This window comes from Lolium rigidum, chromosome 3 (genome assembly GCF_022539505.1).
Source record: "Lolium rigidum isolate FL_2022 chromosome 3, APGP_CSIRO_Lrig_0.1, whole genome shotgun sequence".
NCBI classification, from domain to species: Eukaryota; Viridiplantae; Streptophyta; class Magnoliopsida; order Poales; family Poaceae; genus Lolium; species Lolium rigidum.
In genome coordinates this window covers 60,930,995-60,947,421 of record NC_061510.1, presented here as the reverse complement: position 1 = coordinate 60,947,421, position 16,427 = coordinate 60,930,995, and the positions used below count along the sequence as shown (strand labels likewise).

At 47.9% G+C, this 16,427-nt stretch overlaps 1 pseudogene; it reads right to left on the bottom strand.

Annotated features, from left to right (window-relative positions):
* Positions 1-4,268: 4,268 nt before the first annotated feature.
* Positions 4,269-5,186, bottom strand: LOC124694897 (annotated as a pseudogene).
* Between the last annotated feature and the right edge of the window lie 11,241 nt (positions 5,187-16,427).

Below are 16,427 nucleotides of genomic sequence, written 5' to 3'. Positions count from 1 at the left end.
CGGTGTACAGCGCGGGGTCCCAGTGGGCCGTCGGGGCCTACGGCATCATGCCGCCGTAGGCGGGAGCGTAGGGCAGGCCGGCGGGAGCCTGCGGTGGCGCGGCGATGAAGGCCTGGTGCGTCTGCGGACGGGGGCCGACGGTGCCGGGGACGGGTGGGCGTGGAACGGGCATGGTGTAGGCATGCACGACCCCCGTCCAGGGGTTGTGTCCGCCCGCCTGATGACCCACAAGTATAGGGGGTGTATCGTAGTATCTTCGATAAGTAAGAATGTCGATCCCAACGAGGAGAAGAAGGTGTTGACAAGCAGTTTCGATGAAGGATTCACTGTAAATGCTCACAGACAAGTATTCAGGGGTTTTGATATAGCGAGATGAAATAAGTACAAGTAAGTAAAGTGCGAGAGAAATAATTGCAGCGAGTGGCCCAATCCGTTTTAGCACAAAGGACAAGCCGGTTTGTTTACTTATAATGACCAAACGTTCTTGAGGACACACGGGAATTTAGTCTAGTGCTTTCGCTTCATATAGCTGATTAATCTTCATTGTTTTGATAAGTGTTGTGTGGGTGAACCTATGCTAATGTACCGCCCTTCCTAGGACTAATACATACTTGTGATTATACCCCTTGCAAGCATCCGCAACTACAAGAAAGTAATTAAGATAAATCTAACCACAGCCTTAAACTCCGAGATCCTGCTATCCCTCCTGCATCGATATACTAACGGGGGCTGATGACCCACAAGTATAGGGGGTGTATCGTAGTATCTTCGATAAGTAAGAATGTCGATCCCAACGAGGAGCAGAAGGTGTTGACAAGCAGTTTCGACGAAGGATTCACTGTAAATGCTCACAGACAAGTATTCAGGGGGTTTTGATGTAACAGATGAATAAAGTACAAGTAAGTAAAATGCGAGAGAAATAATTGCAGCGAGTGGCCCAATCCTTTTTAGCACAAATGACAAGCCGGTTTGTTTACTTATAATGACCAAACGTTCTTGAGGACACACGGGAATTTAGTCTAGTGCTTTCGCTTCATGTGGCTAAATAATCTTCATTGTTTTGATAAGTGTTATGTGGGTGAACCTATGCTAATGCACCGCCCTTCCTAGGACTAATACATACTTGTGATTATACCCCTTGCAAGCATCCGCAACTACAAGAAAGGAATTAAGATAAATCTAACCACAGCCTTAAACTCTAAGATCCTGCAATCCCTCCTGCATCGATATACCAACGGGGGCTCAGGTTTCTGTCACTCCGGCAACCCCGCAATTGGCAAACGAGTACAAGATGTATTCCCCTAGGCCCATAAATGGTGAAGTATCGTGTAGTCGACGTTCACACGACACCACTAGAAGAATGACACCACAACTTAAATATCATAACATTGAATACTACTCAACCATACTTCACTACTAACATTTAGACTTCACCCATGTACTCAAGAACTAAACGAACTACTCACGAGACATCATATGGAACATGATCAGAGGTGATATGATAATGAATAACAATCTGAACATAAACCTTGGTTCAACGGTTTCACTCAATAGCATCAATAACAAGTAGAAATCAACACTGGGAGAGTTTCCCCTATCAAACAATCAAGATCAAACCCAAATTGCTACAGCGGTGACGAGGTGCTGCGGTGGAGATGGCGGTGATGATGATGATGATGACGGTGGTGATGGAGATGATGTCCAGCTCGATGACGATGACGATGGCGTCGATTTCTCCCTCCGGGAGGGAATTTCCCCGGCGGATTCCTGCCCGCCGGAGAGCTCTTTTCTCTCTGGTGTTCTCCGCCCCGCAGAGGCGGCTGTGGCTCTTCGCGACGTACCCTTTGGAGCTTAGGTTTTCGGGACGAAGGAGTACGCGAAGAAAAGGAGGCGAGAGGGGGCTGTGGGCCCCCTCCTCACAGGGCAGCGTGGCCAGGGCAGGGCCCGCGCCAGCCTGTGAGGGGGGCCCATGGCGGCCCTCCTCAGCTCCCCCTTCTAGCTCCCTTCGTCATCTGGAAAAATAGGAATTTTCGTGTAATTCCCGTCAATTGTTGATCTTCCGAAATATTGCGTTCTGACGATGCTTTTTCCAGCAGAATCCTGGCTCCGGTGCGCGATCCTCCAATAATCATGAATCATGCAAAATAGATGAAATAACATAAGTATTATCTCCAAATGTGAAATATATCAATGAATAACAGCAAGTTATGATATAAAATAGTGATGCAAATTGGACGTATCAACTCCCCCCAAGCTTAGACTTCGCTTGTCCCCAAGCGAAACTGAACTCGATAAACAGGACCACATGTTTATGGAGTGAAGAGTCGATAAATAAAATACGGACAAGAAGCATCATATTCATTCACACAAGATATTATAGTAAACAACTTCCTCATATAACTCAACTTGAAACAAGTATAAGGTAATCACAAATAAAGGTGCATAGGAAATCATAGTTGGTGATGGCAAACTTCGTTCTTGGTCAGAGAACAATTAACGAGGTTATACTTATCTATCGAGCAATGCTCTCATATTAAAATCTATATTGCACAACTTGCATACTCAATCATAATAGTCTCCTCATAATCATTGATAACTTGCAAAGCTATATTCATTCAGATAAAACTTGTACTAAACAAGGAAAAGTAAAAGACATGATGAAGTAAATCACAATATAATGGTTTGATCACAACAACTCAAATGCTTGCTCAAGATGGAGGGAAATAGGTTTACTGACTCAATATAAAGTAAAAGACAGGCCCTTCGCAGAGGGTAACAGGGATTAAATCATGTGCTAGAGCTTTTTCAGTTTTGAAATCATATAAAGAGAATAAAAGTAAAGTTTTGAGAGGTGTTTGTTGTTGTCAACGATTGGTAGCGGGTACTCTAACCCCCTTGCCAAACAGACCTCCAAAGAGCGGCTCCCATGAAGGACATTATCTCTACCAGCAAGGTAGATCATCCCTCTTCTCTTTTGTTTACACATGTACTTTAGTTTATTTAAGGATGACACTCCCCCCAACCTTTGCTTACACAAGCCATGGCTAAACGAATCCTCGGGTGCCTTCCAACAATCTCATACCATGGGGGAGTGTCTATTGCAAAATTAAGTTGCTTACTGATGAATCAGGGCAAAACATGTGAAGAGAATTATTAATGAAAGTTGATTAACTGGGGCTGGGAACCCCGTTGCCAGCTCTTTTTGCAAAATTATAGCATAAGTGGATAAAGCCACTAGTCCATTAGTGAAAGTTGCCCAACAAGATTGAAAGATAAAACACCACATACTTCCTCATGAGCTATAGAACATTGACACAAATAAGGAGTAATAAATTTTGAATTGTTTAAAGGTAGCACATGAAGTATTTACTTGGAATGGCAGAAAATACCATGCAGTAGGTAGATATGGTGGACACAAATGGCATAGGTTTGGGTTCAGGTTTGGATGCACGAGAAGCATTCCCTCTCGAGTACAGGTCTTTGGCTAGCAAGGTTAATTAGCAAGCATAAGAGTTGAGGGAAACAAACAAATATACATGTGATAGAAACAATCATGCATCTTACTTGTAAGCACAAACAATCTTAACTTCAGAATACTAAGCTAAGAACTGATAAGAAAGATAATAACATCTTCTACATGTATTTCCTCTAGAGAGTGGATTTGGTGACTAGAGGGGTACGTGAGCACGGTCTAGCAATCGTTGGATCAACTTTGAGATTCTCCTTCCGGCTCACGGCGGGCAAACGACGTGAACAAGTTTTCTGGCTATCGTCATGTGGGCCATACGAAGTGAGTAGTATATTACTTTAAAAAACGGCCCGGCCTCTGAAGCGCGGCTTTGAAACTCGCTCCACTAGCAACTGTCAGCGTCCACCGCGCCTCCTCTCCACTTTCCCCGCTCGGCTGCTAATTATCTACTCCAATTTACATAACGAGACAGAACAAAATAAATCCCTAACTCTAATTAACTAAACACTCCATACTCGAACTCAAAATCAACGAGCACGTGCTAATTAATTAGTATCCCCTAGAATCATTCATCATTAGATAAAAGAACACTGAACTTGCAAAAGCCAATAAATTGTTAACTTTTTCTGTACAGATGAAAACCAAATCGATTTCTTCTCCAAAACAAAGCATGATAAAGGACACCACGAAATCCAGCTGATACAGGTCGATACCCACAAATGCCTGCGCGCTAGCCTGTAGCTGCCCGTGAGATCTTCCCCGCATGGATTTTTCTTCCTTGATCTTCAGTCACAAAAGATCAATGGTCACTATTTGCTCCGCTGAGGTACCTGCGGGCGAAGATGGCCGGGATCATGCCCATCTCGGCCATGCCGAGGAGCTGGAAGGAGTCGCTGCTCATCTCGGCCTCGAAGAGCCCCATGTTGGACATGGCCGCAGCGGCCTGGATCCAGACGCGCAGCCAGGGCATGCCAATCCGCTGCCCGCCCTTGAAGAAGAACCCGTCCGTCCACTCCGCCGCGGTCTCCGCCGGCAGCGCGCCGGTGCCGGCCAGGAGCGGGATGAGGTACGCGCCGACGACGAGCCCCACGGCGCCGAACACCGCCTTGGGGAACGTCTTCCTGGGCTCGTCGACCTCGCCGGCGAGCGTGCTGGCCTTGTCCCAGTAGTTGAGGTTCCAGAACATGGAGTTGAAGTAGCCGTGCGGGTCAATGGCCTTGGGATCGACCGCGAGCCAGCGGGAAGGGTGGATCTTGGGGATGGCGAGCGCGGTGAGCGCGACGAACGGGGAGAGGGAGAAGGCGGTGAGGAAGAGCGCGGAGAGGCCGACGAGGTGGAGGTCGCGGTAGTTGAGGTAGGTGAGCGCGGCGGTGAGCACGAGCACGGCGAGCGAGCGGAGCGGCCCGGGCTGCGCGAGGCCGCCGGAGCGGAGGTAGTCGAGGAATAGCACCGGTAGAGCGCGTTGTCGAGGGTTCCAGACGCCCACTTGGTGAAGCCGACGAGGAAGGCCGCCGTGAGGCCGAACGCGGCGGAGACCCACGCGACGTAGCCGGTGTTGGTGAGGCAGCAGCGCGCCGCCGCCGGCGCGGACCGAGTCCTCGATGCCGAACGGGCCGCCCGAGACGTCGTAGAAGATGAGCGCGATAAGGGGGAGCACCGTCAGGGGGCGCCGCCGTGGTGGGGATTCGCCCTCGATCCCTCCGCCGCCGCCGGACATCGGGTCAACGGCCGGGCGCTGCCGCCCGCCCGCTGGTTGAGGACACCTCCTCCCAATTTCTTTGCTAGGATGTGCAGGGGAATCCAATGTGTAGCATGGTGGTGAGGATAGACATCAAGGAAACGAACGTGGGTGGAGCTTTCCTTTTTTTATAAACTATTAACCTCACGGGGCAGACTAACGTCGTTAGACACGTGTCACTTCGCGGGTGCGTGCTCACGTACCCATGTGATCACCGAGCTTCATTCGATTTCCTCTATTCTTCTTAAACTCAAAGTGTTATTGCTATTGACCATTGCTAAGTTTGCCAAAACCAAATAGATTTATTTGATGCTCCCAAAGTGATACCAATACTTAACAACAAGATCAATCATATAATAGAGATTGCAAACTAAAATAAGATGTGCAATATGTATATGATAAAACTTCTCATTAATATTTCATAACGATAACTCACACCAAGGGATACATAGACAACCAACTAAAGGAGAGATACTTCCACACTACAACCCATCTTATATGATAACTTCCCTACTCATGATATGACACTACTTGATAGTAAAAAGTAAAAGGTAGTGATGATGTGATACCGCGGCACTCCCCCAAGCTTGGAACAAACCAAGGGGATGCCAATACCGATGATGAATCAATCCTTTGGCGATGGTGGTGATGAATTCCCGTCTTCAGACTTCCAAGGAAGAGGCTCTCCATCAACAAAAGACATCCTGGTCTCCGGAACCCTGAAACTAGCAGCATAACTTATGCGCTTAAACCTGCTTTCATACTCACAGTTTTGATTATGAACATCATAGAGTTGAGCTTGGAGTTTGTTGGTGGTGTCGTGAAGCGAGAAGATATCGTCCCACAATTTTGCGAGTCTCCTTCTTGTGTCCGTCAATAAGTTCAGACACAATCTTGTGGAAGATGTCCACTTCACGCTCAGCCATCTTCTTGTAGTTGAAGACCTCTTGTTCCAGTTTCTCCACCCTGTCTTCCAAGCTTCCTTCTCCTTTAGGACCCTGGACATCGTTGATCTGCAACTCTCCATCTACGAGCAGCAATTCTTTGGGGTGCATCTTCAGCTCGTTCATGTACGGGTTGACGACGTCCTCAAAGAAGATGTCCTTCTGAGTTCCCGACGAAGACATGGTGGATCCAGATCTGAAGCAGATCCTGGCAGAAAACAGCTCGAAACAAAACACGTCGAGAAAACGATATACGGACCTCCAGGGGTCCGGGGGATTATATAGCAGTAATTTTTACGTCAGAAGGAAAGTACCAGATCGAACAAGAGTCGGAGAGGGGCGACGAGGGGCCCAGCTCACAGGGCGGCGCGGCCATGCTGGGGCCCGCGCCGGCCTGTGGGGGCACGCCCTCGTGCGTCTTTTCCACTCCGTTTCGATCTCGTAATTTTTCATATTTTCCAAAAACAGCAAAAATATTGTTCGGAAAGTAAATTGCGAACTTTTCATTACCAGTACTGTTACCTATTCAAAGTCGAGTTCTGGCGGACTGTCAATTTGTCCTTTGATGAAAGCCTCCGGTGTTTCCACTTGAATAATATCAACACCAACATTATAAGAATCACCCGAGATATAATGCTTGAGTCTTTGTCCATTCACCACTTGCGTAGCATTGCCTTGGAGAGAGCTAATTTTAATTGCTCCTGAACGATACACCTCCTCAACAACATATGGTCCTTCCAATTTCGAGAGTAATTTCCCTGCAAAGAATCTGAGACGAGACCGATACAATAGAACTTTATCCCCAATATTAAACTTTCTTTTGATAATCCTTCTATCATGCCATTTCTTAACTTTCTCTTTAAAGAGTTTAGCATTTTCATAAGCTTCACTTCTCCATTCATCTAAAGAACTTAATTGCAACAACCTCTTATCACCGGCAAGTTTAGGATCTTTATTTAATTCTCTAACAGCCCAATAAGCTTTGTGCTCTAGTTCTAAAGGTAAATAACAAGCTTTTCCATAAACCATTTTATAAGGTGACATTCCCATGGGATTTTTATAAGCAGTTCTATAAGCCCATAGTGCTTCCTTCAATTTACTAGCCCAATTCTTTCTAGATTTATTAACGGTCTTTCCCAGAATAGATTTAATCTCTCTATTTCATAATTCTACTTGACCACTAGTTTGAGGGTGATAAGCGGAAGCAATTCTATGATTAATACCATACCTAGCAAGAGTTTTTCTAAAACCTCCATGAATAAAATGAGAACCTCCATCGAGTCATAATATATCTAGGAACTCCAAATCTAGGAAAAATAATATCTAAAAGCATTCTTAAAGAGGTCTCACCATCAGCACTTTTTGTAGGTATGGCTTCCACCCATTTAGTAACATAATCAACAGACAACAAGTATATGAGTGTTACCTTCCGAAGACGGAAAAGGTCCCATGAAGTCAAATCCCCAACAATCAAACGGTTCAATAACAAGAGTATAATTCATAGGCATTTCATTGCGTCCGGAGATATTACCAACCCTTTGACATTCATCACAAGATAAAATAAACTTCCTTGCATCTTTGAAGAGAGTTGGCCAATAAAAACCTGATTGTAGAACCTTTTGCGCGGTTCTATCTCCGGCGTGATGTCCTCCATAAGCACTACCATGACATTTACTCAATATTTCTTGTTGTTCATATTCGGGAACACACCTTCGCAGAATACCATCCACTCCTTCTGTTGACGTCAGAAACCCCCTGGCGGGCAGAGACGGGCAACACGGTAGAGCCGGGAACAACTAGGGCTGCGGCTGGCCCCAGTCCCTCAGAGCGACGGCCCGCAAAGCCTCCTGGTCGCACGCGCCGATGTTTATCACAAGGGCGTGCCACCTGACCTATACCCGGTCGGGAAGGTGTGGATGATGCCTCGCTTAGTTTCTGCAGGGCACACACGTAAACATTAAATACGAGCCTCGATCGGCTCTCGGGTTATCTCGTGAATCGGCTCAAAGAGCCGATCCACCCATGATTCAGACGAGGTGTCCGAATATATGGTGGTCCTGCTTGATCAAGGTAAAGCTAATGAGATCTACGACGATTTAGGGTTTTCACCGCATAATCGGATCATCCTACTCAGGATTGGGCCTCGCGCTCGCGCACGGTGACCATAAGCCGATCCTAGACAGGGCCTAAAAACCAACACGAGGTTGATCCCCGGAACATCCGTTCTAGGACTAGCAAACGCCACCCTACACGCCGCTGGATCCTCCGACCCTTTGTAAGGCCTAACTATTGCGGATGTTAAACTAATCCTTGATGAACAAGGAGCAACCGTAACGGATCAGATCTACTAAACTATGATCAAGCGGGTGCCGCCCCTACACCTAAGATAGGTGTAAGGCGGCTAGACATGCAAGGGTTGCACTACGAAAGCATGTAATATGAAGAACAATGCTAACCCTAACATGTCTAAGATAACTACGTTGCTCGCCATCAAAAAGGCTTCGAGTACGAGCAACGCATGAACAACGTGGGCAGGCTTGTGCTGCCTAGATCGCAAGATGCGATCTAGGCAGCATGGTGCTTACCGGTAGAAACCCTCGAGACGAAGGGGTTGGCGATGCGCCGAGATTTGTTTGTGGTTGAACGTTGGTACGTTGTTGTTTATTCCATAAACCCTAGATACATATTTATAGTCCAGCGGACTTTCTAATGTGGGCGTGCACCAAACCGTGCACGAGTAAGATTCTAACTTCTAAACTAAGATGCGATCTAATATGTTACAGATACGTGGGCAAACAAGCCCAACTTGGTATAAAAGGCCGATTCACGTATTTCTTCCCTGTATATATCTTCAAGTCCATCTTGATCGCGGCCCACCTCTGACTCGGTCAAATTCTGGTGATAACACATGCCCCCCTGGTTTTGGAAATGACATTTCCAAAATCATTATGCTCTTCTTTCGTCGGGTCATGTCGTGGCAGAGCAGAACTGCCGCAGAATCCTCATCACGATGTCTTGCCCCTTCCACTTCTCCACGTGGCCGCAAAACTCTCCTGTTGGGCAACATCTCCTCGGGAACTGCTGTGGCATTGAATCGCTCTCATATCCCCTTTATTTAACCTTTCTAAACAGCCTGCATCTCCTTCGTCCTCCTCGCCTCAACACCCAAAAACCCTCTGTGCCGCCATGTCTTCTTCCTCCTCCTCCGAGCTTTCTTACGAGTCCGACTCCTCCCGCGAGACGCCGCCGGAAATTCGTGCCCCAGAAGACTGGGACGAGGAGAGCCATGCCTCCTCCATTTGGTCTAAGGACGACAAGTCCTTGACCAGCGGGGACGAAGATCTTCAGTTCCTCGCCGACGGGAACCGGAGTCAAAAGCGAGGACGACCGGTTCTCCCGGGACGGCTGCCCCACCTCCGAAGAAGAGGGAGAGGAAGACGACAACGACGACGACTCCCTCGAGGGCTACCCGCCGGCGAAACGCCTCCGCATGTGGTGGGACGACGACAACGAGCGACGATGAAGACGGGGATGAAGCCCCGTGGAGGGCTACGGGAGTAGCGACGAGGAGCCCATCGGCAGCAAGTGCCGATGAGAGTTCCGAGGATGACGATGAGGGCAGTGATGGCCCGTAGATTAGGATCTACTAGTATAGGCCTAGCAGTAGTAGATTGGTCAATACACCCTTCTTTTGTTCTTCCTTCCTTGAGCAATCGGCTCCCCATTGTAAGAAATCCCAATACTAATGAAGAATTCCTTTAACTTGATTTCGCCGATTTCTTTCATGCTGAGTTTGTCGACTGTTGGCCTAATCCATGCCTAGTGACTGATGGCAACGCATTAGTTTCACGATAATCTGCGAGACAGGCCAACTTAGCCATCCCTCCAAGCTAGCCAGCTCTGCCGATGACGATGGCACAGCCGATCTTAATAAGCCGGCGACTTGGTCTTTGAGCAGGCGTTTTTAAAAGAGCCCTGGAACTGTCTCTGCAACAGAGCACCACTCTCCAGTCCAGTTGTGTCGTAGGGCTAGCCGATTCCAACCAAATCGGCTGCCCCCCGAGCCTTAATCAAGGCGAATCAGCCACCTGTGCCGCTATCAGCCTCAAATCATGACGTAGCCCCAAAGCAGAGAACCTTCAGGGTGAGCTGCCCCCCGAGCTTCTTCAATCTACTTCTCGCGCCTTGCAGGTCAGATCAGCTCCTTCCTTACCCTGATTTGCACATCCCTGCTGTTCTCAGCATTGTTCTTGGAGAGAAGATCCGAGCCATCGAACTATCGAACCACTCCATTGAGGAGTTCTCCCATCATAGTCTCTCTTCCTGCTCTTAACAGTTATTCCTCTTGAGTCGATCGCCACGCATCGGCTTTTATATTCTGAAGTCGATGTCTGTGCATCGGCTGCAATTCCATACCGTATTCTCCGTATGTTTTATATTCTGAAGTCGATGTCTGCTCATCGGCTGTGATTTTTGTTGTTTTTTTTTACTGGCCGATTTAAAATCGGCCTCCATACCTTACTGCCCATCATCAAAGAATGAGACACTTCACTGCATATCCTCGTGTTTTATCCACCTGGGTGCCCCCCCGAGCCGATTCTGTCAAGAGAATTGATGGTATCGGCTCTGTTGGATAACATGTTGAACCCAGGCAGAATGGTTGGTGAGGATAATTTTGGCCGATTGCCGGAATCGGCCTCCACGTTGCCTGCTCGGTGAAGGTTTTGTAATGTCCCTTCATAAATTTTTTGGGGCCGATCACAAGGATCAGCCTCGCCACGTTTGCTTACTGACGTGCTCTTGCTACTCGTTCAGGCCGGTAGATGAAACCAGCCCAATTTCTGACTTTATCATGTTGGTGCGCTTACTGTCGCCCACCTTGAGTGCATCGTGTAATCGTGGAGCGCTAAGCTTTGTCGGAAGAACGAGTACCATGTTTGTGCCAGCCGATGTTTCATCATCGGCTTTCCTTTGCTTGGGGCGCCACTCCATTTTCCGTGGACGACCCTCTTCATCCAGAGTTCGCTGAACCTTCGCAGCCAGATCAGGCCTTGCCTTCCTCAATGTATGCAAGTATAACCTCTCGGCTTCTTCCAGGCCGCGCAATCGTTGAACCCTACGTTTCTGGGAACGGCTGAGTCCATCAGGGCACCACCTTGGCCGGTGATACCTGTCTTCTTCTTCTCCCTCGTCTTCGAATCTTCGAGATCTCTCAACCGAGGGGACTCAGCTCGTTTGCTCTGTGGCGGGAGAGGTCCTAAGCGCTCGAACACGGACACGTTGGCTGCCTCCTTCTTCTTCCGGTTGCATTCTGGGCAATTGCCGATTGTTGGCAATCGGCTCATTCCTGAATCCCAGCAGTGCCTGAAGAAGGGACAATCCCAGTGCCTGTCCTCGTCGTCTTGCTCCCTTGCCCTTTCCTTGGCACAACGCTCGTGCTCCTCCTCATCGCGATTATGCCGACGATGTCTTCTGGCTTCTCTAGCCAGACGATCTCTTTCATCATCATCGCTTGACCGTCGGCGTTGGTCGTACTGACTCACATACTTGTTGAGGAGGTGATCAGAGAGAGGTCGCTGATATCTTATGTTCTTCACTTCTCCCTCTGTTACGTAGCGCTTGCCATCTTGGCGGAGCCGATCGCGTGGAGCGGCTTCCTCTCGTATCTTTGCTATGAGAGCAGCTGCCCTCATCTCCATCCTTGCCGAGCGTGGTGTCCAAGATCTACCATATTGATTTGGCACGAGAAATCCGGCTGGCATCCTCCGTGGTAAGTATACTCCACCATGTTTACGGCGGGGAAGGGGTGTGTGTCGACCTTCATGGCGTACTGGTTAAAAATCAACCGTCCATTTTCTATCGCCATTTGGATCTGCTGCCGCCACACCCTGCCGTCGTTGGTGGTGTGGGAGAACGTGTTATGCCACTTGCAGTATGGCTTTCCGTTCAGCTCTTGCACCGTGGGGAACTTGTGGCCTTCGGGTACCTTTATATGCTTCTCCGTGAGTAAGAGATCAAAAATCTGCTCCGTCTTGGTCACGTCGAAATCGAACCCTTTTGGAGGGCCTTGTGGCTTCACCCATTTGCAGGTCACGGGGCCCGTCGCTCGAGTCCATTCAGCCACTGCTATCTCCCGATCTCCCGCAGCACCTTCATCTTCGTCTGCCTCAACCAAAGTCACCACCCGCTTGAATTTGTCCTGGTAAACATCTGGGTGGCGTTGTTCATATGCTGACAGCTTTTGCACCATGTGCGCCAACGAAGGGTAGTCTGCTTGGGAGGCCACGTCCTTGATTGATGATGAGAGACCCACCACCGCCAACTCGATCGTTTCTTTTTCACTTATATGAGCCGAAAAGCATCGGTTCCTAATGGTCCTGAAGCGCCGGACGTATTCTCGCCACCGTCTCCCCGCGCTTCGTCGTACTTGCGCTAGATCGGCAATCCCAACATCGGAAGCCTCTGAGTGATACTGCTCATGGAACTGCTCTTCCAACTGCTTCCAAGTCTGGATGGAGTTCGGTGGTAGCGATGTGTACCACTCGAAAGCCGATCCTGTGAGGGACTATGCGAAGAACCTCACGCGCAACTCGTCCGACGCCGAGATCGTGCCCGACTGTGCCAAATATCGGCTCACATGCTCGATGGAGCTGGACCCATCTTGATCCACTAAACTTCGTGAAGTCCGGGAGCCGATATTTGGGTGGCAGCGGGATCAGTTCGTAGTTGTTGGGGTACGGCTTGGTGTAGCCGAACGCCTTCCTTTTCGGCATCATACCGAACTGATCTTTCAGAATTGCACAAATCTGATCCGCTGTGATGGCTGAAGGTGTCGAACCCCGAAGATTCGCCGGGGTGGCATACTTAACCAGCCATGCTTGCTTTTCCGGTTCCGAGCCAACCGCAAGAGCTGGGCTCTGGAGGTTTTTCGGAGTGGCGTACTTAGCTAGCCACGATTGCTTCTCGAGATCAGCTCCCGACGTTCCTCCCGCCGTTCCAGAGGTCCCTGATATTGCAGCCTGGTTCGAGAGTGCCCAGGCGTTGCAGTCCGGCACGTATGCGCACGCGTATCCGTGCGGGATCTCCTTGGGTGCCTCAGGTAGGAATTGGTAGTCGCTAGGATCACCACCAATCTTGTAGACGACGTATGCCGATGAGTTCGGCAGTTCCGGCGCTGCCCATGCGAACGGCTGGGGCTGGAGCGGCATCTCTCCTTTGAAAGTCCCCAGAGCCGGTCCCGACGGGGAGTACCGGTGGCTCATGATTTCCTTGACGACGCGCAGAGCGACACGCTCCAAGGTGTTCACCAGGCTCTCAGAGTGGCGGTGCAGCGAATGAGCCACCATGTAGTTGATTTCCTGCCGCAGCGACCTGGTGCGTTCTTCCGACGGGGCGGAAAGGTCCACTCCATCGAGTGCGCCTTCAGGTGTGAAACCCTTCCACCTGACGCCATGGGAGCGGGTTCGGTGGAAGGAGCCGATGAGTTCGGCTTCGAGGGTTGCCTTGATCTCGTCACGCTTCTTCTTGAGTTCATCAGGCAGATCCTCGTACGTGACCGGAGCGTCTTCCACCATCTCGGATGTAGATGGCGATGTTACGGATGTCGAAGGTCGTCCCACCGGGCGTGCCAGAATGTGTTGACGTCAGAAACCCCCTGGCGGGCAGAGACGGGCAACACGGTAGAGCCGGGAACAACTAGGGCTGCGGCTGGCCCCAGTCCCTCAGAGCGACGGCCCGCAAAGCCTCCTGGTCGCACGCGCCGATGTTTATCACAAGGGCGTGCCACCTGACCTATACCTGGTCAGGAAGGTGTGGATGATGCCTCGCTTAGTTTCCTCGCAGGGCACACACGTAAACATTAAATACGAGCCTCGATCGGCTCTCGGGTTATCTCGTGAATCGGCTCAAAGAGCCGATCCACCCATGATTCGACGAGGTGTCCGAATATATGGTGGTCCCGCTTGATCAAGGTAAAGCTAATGAGATCTACGACGATTTAGGGTTTTCACCGCATAATCGGATCATCCTACTCAGGATTGGGCCTCGCGCTCGCGCACGGTGACCATAAGCCGATCCTAGACAGGGCCTAAAAACCAACACGAGGTTGATCCCCGGAACATCCGTTCTAGGACTAGCAAACGCCACCCTACACGCCGCCGGATCCTCCGACCCTTTGTAAGGCCTAACTATTGCGGATGTTAAACTAATCCTTGATGAACAAGGAGCAACCGTAACGGATCAGATCTACTAAACTATGATCAAGCGGGTGCCGCCCCTACACCTAAGATAGGTGTAGGGCGGCTAGACATGCAAGGGTTGCACTACGAAAGCATGTAATATGAAGAACAATGCTAACCCTAACATGTCTAAGATAACTACGTTGCTCGCCATCAAAAAGGCTTTAGTACGAGCAACGCATGAACAACGTGGGCAGGCTTAGTGCCGCCTAGATCGCAAGATGCGATCTAGGCAGCATGGTGCTTACCGGTAGAAACCCTCGAGACGAAGGGGTTGGCGATGCGCCGAGATTTGTTTGTGGTTGAACGTTGGTTGTTGTTTATTCCATAAACCCTAGATACATATTTATAGTCCAACGGACTTTCTAATGTGGGCGTGCACCAAACCGTGCACGAGTAAGATTCTAACTTCTAAACTAAGATGCGATCTAATATGTTACAGATACGTGGGCAAACAAGCCCAACTTGGTATAAAAGGCCGATTCACGTATTTCTTCCCTGTATATATCTTCAAGTCCATCTTGATCGCGGCCCACCTCTGACTCGGTCAAATTCTGGTGATAACACCTTCTTTATATAAGTGTGGGTCATCCCAAAAATAATGCCTCAAGTCATAAAAGAATTTCCTCCTTTGCTGAGCTGAAAAGGTTGGAGGCAAGTACTTGGAAACAATAAAGTTAGCATAATCAGCATACCAAGGACTGTCTCGCGAGTTCACCTTTATTACAGCCAATTGTTCATTTGGAAAACTATCATTAACAGGAACAAGATCATAAGTAATATTTTCCAATCTAGATAAATTATCAGCAACAGGATTATCAGCACCTTTCCTATCTATAATATGTAAATCAAATTCTTGCAAAAGAAGTACCCATCTAATAAGCCTTGGCTTAGCATCTTTCTTTGTCATAAGATATCTAATTGCAGCATGATCACTATGAATCTTAACTTTTGAATCAACAATATAGGATCTAAACTTATCACAAGCAAAGACTACATCTAACAATTCTTTTTCAGTAGTAGCATAATTTCTTTGAGCAGCATCAAGAGTTTTACTAGCATAATGAATAACATTTAATTTTTTATCTACTCGTTGTCCAAGAACAGCGCCTACAGCAAAATCACTAGCATCACACATAATTTCAAATGGTAAGTTCCAATCAGGAGGTTCAACTACAGGAGCAGTTGTTAAGGCTTTCTTTAGAGTTTCAAAAGCTTCCTTACAATCATCATCAAAAACAAAAGGTACATCTTTTTGAAGAAGATTAGTAAGAGGCTTTGAAATCTTGGAGAAATCTTTAATAAATCTCCTATAAAACCCAACATGACCAAGAACACTACGAATACCTTTAACATCCCTAGGATAGGGCATCTTCTCAATTGCTTCAACTTTAGCTCTATCAACTTCAATACCTCTCTCGGAAATTTTATGTCCCAATACAATTCCTTCATTAACCATAAAGTGGCATTTCTCCCAATTAAGAACAAGGTTAGTTTCTTCAATATTTCCAATAACCTTTCTTCCTCAATCTCTGAAAGCTTAGAACTAATAATAACAGGATATATTTTCTTATCATCAATATGAGCATATTTAAGATTATCAGGCAAAGGCTTTAAATCAAAAACAGGATCTTCCTTTGGTGGCGGTGTGTTGTACCCAAATCTTCCACCGGTAAATCATGCTTGAGAATAGGTTGGCGAAGAAAAATTTCCTCAAGCTCATCTCTTTCTTTCCTAAAAACTTCACTCTCGCTATTCTCCAAATGTTGCTGCAAAGGATTATTAGGAACAAGAACAATAGATGCACACTTGCTCCATTTTAAAATCATCACTAGGCAAATCAGCTTTATAAGGAGTTTTGGTAAATTTAGAGAAGTTAAACTCATAAGATTCACCAGCAAATTTAGTCAAAATTTTCTCTTTCTTGCAATCTATAATAGCTCCACAAGTATTTAGAAAAGGTCTACCAAAAATGATAGGACAATAATCACTAGCAGCAGAACCAAGTACCAAAAAGTCAGCAGGATATTTAATCTTAC